A 7,140-nucleotide genomic window follows, 5' to 3' on the forward strand; every position below is an offset into this window, starting at 1 on the left:
GCACATGATTGGCAAAACTAAAGGGGCTCTGTGACACTTTTCTGCAAAGACAGAGGCTAAGACCATGAGGCTGAGGATCAAAGAGGCCTATCCAAGAACATGCCTAAGAGGCTGTCCTGATGGAAGAATTGTGTCCAAAGTGTTTCCATATTTCATTTGTAACCTGTAACTTCCCTAATAAACCTCATAGTGGTGAGCATTGTCTGTGTGTTCTCTGTGGCATTGCATGATTCCAATGCTAACCCAAAGGTCACAAGCTTTGAATCCACCAGCGATTCCCTGGAAGAAAGAGTGTCAATCTCCTGTGCAATTTATAGTTTTGGAAACCAATGGAAGGTCAGCTATAAGTCAGTTACAACGTCATGGTGAGTAGAGAAGTAGCGCGAGAGTTCGGAGTGATCCCTGGAGCTGGAATTGTTAGAAGAAGGTGCAAAGTTGGTGGTGGTCGGGTAATGTTCGACTTAATTGTAATCAGCTGTCTTGTTGAAGTTAGTGGGGAATTACTACCCTTGTGTAGTCAGGCATTCTTGCTCCTACAAGTCACGTTAGTTTTTATAATACGATATAATCTTTTCCCTTTCCACATTGTTTATCTGAATTGCCTCTCATTTCAGCTGTCTTTCAAACTACTGCCTTTATTTATGGCATTTGCTATTATAATCTCTGATATTAACTGTCAAGGATTTTATATATATATAGTTTCAGGCTAAAAAGAAAACTGAAGTTGTATTTCTTTGAATAAATGTATTATATGACCATACTTGAATAATAAAAAGATAAACATTATGATTAAAGTGCTCTGTATTTTTGGAACAGGCCATTTATAGTGGATATGCATTTGGCAAAATCACAAAAATGCACCCTTACAGTTTCTTTTAATTTATGCAAATTATGTTCCAGCAACACTGATTTTAAAAGTTGTTGTTGCAGGCGACTCATAGTGACCCTATGAAGGAGAGTCCTCGATGCTTGGGTGCCTTTCATCTTCTCTCCAGGTTCACAGGGTTTCCAGAGGCAAGCTATTACAGAAGTGGATGCCACTCCTTCTTCCAAGGATTTTAAAAGTGGGGGGGGGGGAAGAAAAAAAAAGAGATTAAAAAAAAGAGAGATAAAAACTGCTCAGGGGCCTTTCTACAAAGATGGTGCCGAAAGTGAGGAAGAAAGCCCCTGCCCCTCCCAAAACTGAAGCCAAAGCAAAGGCATTAAAGGCCAAGAAGGCAGTCTTGAAGGACATCCACAACCTCACACACACAAGAAAAGATCCACATTTTATCCACCATCCAGTGGCTGAAGATGCGGAGACTCCAAAGGCCGCCCAAGTACCCCCGGAAAAACACCCCAAGAGAAACAAGCTTGACCACTATTACTAGGTTTCCCCTGGCCGCCAAGTCAACCATGAAGAAGACAGAAGATAACAACACACTTGTTTGTGACATTGTGGTACCCAAAGGAAAAATGGGAGAGTGAGAGAGACTATCATTTTAGTATTGGTTATTTAGATGCAGCACTAATTTGAAGTTGGATAGACTACTTAACTGAAAGCAAAATTACAGAATATGTAGCTATGAGAATAGCACCTTTTATCTAAGGAGCTGTAGTTTCTAGCATGAGAAAACACATTTAAATATTTCAGAAGGTATACTCCTTGGAGGCAAGGATTCTGGGGCTTCGTCTGACATACTTTGGATATGTAGCCAGGAGGGACGGGTCCTTGGAGAGGGACATCATGCTTGGGAGGGTGGAGGGACAGCTCAGAAGGGGAAGACCCTCTATGAGATGGATTGATTCTGTGACTGTGGTAATCGGGATGGGTGTGTCAGAGGCAGTGCGGTTGGCGCAGGATAGAGCAGGGTTTAGGGCTGTTGTGCATAGGGTCGCTATGAGTCGAAAACGACTCGATGGCAAATAACAACAAACAACATTAGCAAAGGTAGCATTAGAATTGCATGATCCTATTCAAAGAATTATGTTAAATTCCTGAGATGATTTTGCAGAGTAGATTAACTTTAGACTATGTAATGATTTCACAGAGAGTTGCTTGTGTTTGGAGAGGGTTACAAAGCTGTGTTTGCATAAATGATACCCAGCATGAAATTTATTTAATCATAGAAGAAGCAAGAGGACCTGTCACTAAAGACCACACACAACACACAGCCAAATAGGCCAAAGTGAAAACAGAAAGTTTTAGGATGTATTATCCTGTCTAAATCTTGATAATATCTCTGGTTTGGAGAGATTTTTCAAATCTTCTTTGTTGTCCTCTCAGCAGCTCTCCCTCTGAAGTGGTGTGTGTGTGTTATAGACCATTGGGTTGGACTGTCTCATGGCTGACCCCACAGTGGGTTTTCACAAATAGTAAATGGAATAGGAGGAGAGTGCCCATCTTTCTCTCTTGCTCTCTAAGGTAGTCTCGATGTTAACGTTATGTACAATCACTGAGGCTACAAATGGTATCCAACAATATCAGTCAACAAAAACTAAAGGAATGTTGAGCACAGGTTTCAGATTGCTCAGATGAAGTTTTGTACTAAATGGTGACTGAGATTCTTCCTTTAGCTCTTTAACAGGGTAACCAAGATGTGAGACATTTGTTAAGGAGAGAAATTGAGAACCAGAGAAATAGAAGTTATTCTGAGCATGAGAAAATTGAAAAACAGTTACTTGGACAACATGGAATGCACCTGAGAGTAGCTAAACAGGAATAAGAAGACATAGTGGAGACCTAATGGCAAAGAAATCACCAGAATCCCTTTAGGTGGAATGACATCTGTCAGCAAAAATCTTGCTTGATGTTTATTTTGTACAAAGAATTTTACTTTATTCAGAGAACCTTTGTTCTTTTTTTTCCCTCAGACTAAACCTTGGAATTTCTTGAGTGGCTAAATTATTTCTGTGACTTAAAAGTTCCAGGAAATTTGTTTCAAATACAAATGAGAATGTAAACAGGAAGGAAAACTGGTTTAATGGATGTGGAATAACTAGAACTGAAACAATGAGAGTGTTCTGACACTGTGAGATTATAAAAAATATCACTCAATTTGTGTAGAAATTGTTGAATGGAACCTGAACTGCAGTGTAAGCCTTCATGAAAAATACAATAAAATATTATTTAAAAATGAATTTAAAAAAGACAACAAAACAAGTGCAAATAAATAAAGGCTGGAGACTAGGCTCTACAAACACTACTTGGTGATCATGACAAGTAATCTTAGGGAGGCAAGGAGTATGCTTCAAACTAATCATGCTAAATTAATCACCCTTTTAGTTAATATACTGTTCTTTATTTCTTCTTTAGAAACAACAACCAAAAAACCCCTACCTATTACTGGTCTAGAATAAGACTTTCTTGTTTAAGCTATTTCCCTGTATGCACACAGGTTAAACAATCAGAAACATACCTCAGACATACTTTGTGTTAGGTTCCAGACAAGTGTAATAAAGCAAATTCACAAATTTTACAGTTTCCCAGAGCATGTAAAAGTTATGCTTATGATATTTTATATGTACCAGAGAGCTCTGACAGTGTAGTCGATTAGGAATTGTGCTGTTGTTAACTTAAAAGAAGTTCATACTTCTCTGATAGCTGAATTGTCCAGCAGTTCTTTAGGAGAAAGATTGGTGTTCATCTCCTCGCATAGAACTTACAATGTTGGTAACCTCCTGGAGGGTCAGCTGGAAGTTGATTCTGACTTGATGACAATGAGTGAATATAGTATATTAAGTGTACAGTAGTATTTGCTGTTGCAGTTGTGTACCATAGAGTAGGAATGGATCCATAGCTGTCCCTCCAGTGGGTCTTTAGAGGCAGCTAATCACACAGGAAGAGATTGTCCATCTTCTTCCCATGAAGCAGCTGGTAGTCTCGAACCATGATTGTAGCACAGCTTCTTTTCAGTAGGCCATCAGAACTTCCTTAAATTTTTTGTATCTTAGTTTTTAATATACTGTATTGCTAAGAATGTTAACCATCATCTGAGTACTTAGTGGGTCATAAACTTATTTTTGTATGTTGATCTTATATCTTGTCACTTTACTAAATTTGTCTACCAGGTCTAAAACTTTTTTTGTTGAGTCCTTGGCATTTTCTGTGTACACCATCGTATTGATATAATGACAATTTTATTACCTCTTTGCCAATCTGGATGCCTTTTGTTTCCTACTCTTATCTTATTGCCTTAGCAAGTACTTCTAATATAATATTGAATTTTGTTATTGTTGTGTGCTGTAGAGTTGGAACCTATCCATAGATGACCCTCCAGTGGGTTTTCAGAGGCAGCATGGGAAGAGATTGCCCATCCTTCTCCTGTAGAGTAACTGGTAACCTTGAGCTGTGTGGTTTTGGGATTGCAACAGAGCTTCTTTTCACTAGGCTATCAGAGCTTGATACAGGTGTAGTGATCTCAGGAGGAATGTCTTTAGTCTTTCTCCATTGAGAGTGACGTTGGCTCTTCGTTTTGCATATATACTTTTCACTATGCTGAGGAAATTCCTTTCCCTTCCTATCTTATTAAGTGTTTTAATCAGGAAGGGATATTGGATTTTGGTCAAAGTCCTTTTCTGTGTTAATTGATTGTTGCATGTAGTTCTTGGTCTTTGCTTTGTTCATGTCATAGATTATGTCGATTGTTTCTCTTATGTTGAATCATCCTTACATACATACTATGAATGCCATTTTGTCATGATGAATCATTTTTAAAAAATTTACTGTTGGAGTCTTTTGGACAGGATTTTGCTAAGAAGTTTTGCATCTATGTTCCTGAAAGATATAGGTCTTAGTTTTCTTTTTTGGTGGTGTCTTTTCCTGGTTTTGGTACTAGTGTTATGCTTGTTTTGTAGAATGACTCCGGAAATATTTCTTCTTATCCTGTGTTTTGAAATAGTTTAGTAGAATTGGTGATAATTAATCTCTGAATACTTGGTAAAATTCCCCCATGAAATTATCTGGACTAGGACTTTTTGAGGTGGCAGTCTTTTTATGACCTACTCAATGTTTTCTTTTGTGATGGATCTGTCAAGTGTTTTACATCTGTTTGTTTCAATTAGGGGTAGGGTATGTGTTTCCAGGAACTTGTTCATTTTTTCTAGGTTTTCAAATTTATATGAGTATTGCTTTTTACAATATCCCATTATTATTGACTTAATTTCAGCTAGTTCTATTTTAATGTCATCTCTTTAATTTCTCACTTGAGTTATTTGTGCCTTCTTTGTTGTTAAATTTGCCAATGATTTGTGTATTTTATTGACCCTTTCTAAGAACTATCTCCTGGTCTTTTCTTCTCTTTCTTTTTTTTTAAAATGTAAATGAAAATTTACAGAGATTTTGGATTTCCATTCATTCTTCTTTGCACTTTTCTCCCTGCCCACCCCTCCCCTCCAGTTTGTTCTTCTCTTTTAAAAGAAAAATTCTTATATTGTTGTACAATCCCTCCCCACAAGTCCTGATTTCAATTGTTTTTCTGTTTTCTATCCCATCGATTCCAACCCTTATAATTTTAATTCCCTTTTGTTTAAAGTCTGTGGGATTAGTTATTTGATGAATGTGTTGTGCTAAGTCACTAATTTTGCTTGCAAGCTCCATCTTCTCAGCAATGCAACTTCCAATTCTAGCTACCCACTAATGTACAGAGTAACGCGTCTCTGGGTCTGGTTGTGGAGGTGAGTATCACAGCCAAAGTAGACAAAGCTCAGTGGAGTGCCAGCTTCTTAGCAGTTCTGCTCTCAATTCTTTTCTCCTAATGTCTAAGCATATCTGCACCTACTTTTCAGAAGTAGCTGGCTGAGAAGGCAAGTATTCCTGCCTACGTAGACAAAGGCTCAGGGAAAGCACCAACTTCTCAGCAATTAAAGATGCTATCACTTTTTATTAAATAAATCCCTAATTCTAGTAATTCTTTTTTAAATTTTTTTTAGTAATTCTTTTTTTATCTCAAGCAGACAAAGTCTCAGGGTAGTGCCAACTTTCAATTGTCCTTCTAGGCTAAGAATGTGTTTCTTCTTTTTAAAATATTATTTAAAATGCTGGTTTTAATACATTAAAGAACAAACAAATAGTAAATTTCCTATCACATCCTTGTCTTTTGTAGATTTGGTAAAAAACAACCATCAGTATATGACCTGGAGACATATTCTGCTTTAGAACTTAAAACAGAGCATGTATAATTACTAGAGATGCACTTCTGCTTACAGATATTTACTGAGAATTTTTCAAGGACATACCAAGCTTCCCTTTTCAGGAAGCTTTTTCAACATCCACATATGACCTGGCTGTTGTTGTTGTTAGGTGCTGTTGAGTACGAGTCATGGCAACCCTCTGAACAATATATCTGAATCCTGTCTTATCCTGTACCATCCTCACTATCTCTAATATATTTGAGCTCATTGCTTTAGTCACCATGTCAATCCATCTGTATGAGGGTTTTCCTCTCTTTTGCTGACACCCCACTCTTCCAAGAATGATATCGCTTTCCAAGGTATGTATATCTTCTCCTAGAAACTAAGTATGAGAGGCAAAGCTTTGTTATGCTTGCCTCCAAGGAGCCCTCCAGCTGCAACCTTTCCAAGACATAGCAGTTCATTCTTTTTGGCAGTCCATGTACTCTTCTCCAACACCACAACTTAAAGACATCAATCTTGTGGAGAGGGTGAAACCAGGCTGCTCTTTTGAGGCAAGGATTCTGAAGCTTCACCTGACATACTTCAGACATGTTGCAAGGGAGGATCAGTTTTTGGAGAGGGATGTCATTCTTGGGAGGGTGGAGGGACAGCACAGGAGAGAAAGAACCTTGATGAGATGGATTGATTCAGTCACTGGGGTTATAGAGATGGGTGTGTTGGAGACAATAAGATTGGCATGGGATGGAGCAGGGTTTAGGCTGTTGTACATAGGGCCACTATGAGTTGCAGGTGACTTGATGGCACATAACCACAACAACACAACAACAACAACAACAACAACAACATTCTTATTCATTGTCTAGCTCTCAGATACATAACAAATAATGGAAAAGACCATGGCCTGACATCATTGCTGTTCAATATTGTGGACAGGTCCCTGACAGCAGACTTGTCCAAAGCAATACATATTATTTCCTGACTGCTGGTACCAAGGGTGTTGATTGTGGATCCAAGTAAGAAGAAACC

The sequence above is a fragment of the Elephantulus edwardii genome, unplaced genomic scaffold (genome assembly GCF_000299155.1).
Source record: "Elephantulus edwardii isolate Elephantulus edwardi_28Jun2011 unplaced genomic scaffold, EleEdw1.0 scaffold00044, whole genome shotgun sequence".
NCBI classification, from domain to species: domain Eukaryota; kingdom Metazoa; phylum Chordata; class Mammalia; order Macroscelidea; family Macroscelididae; genus Elephantulus; species Elephantulus edwardii.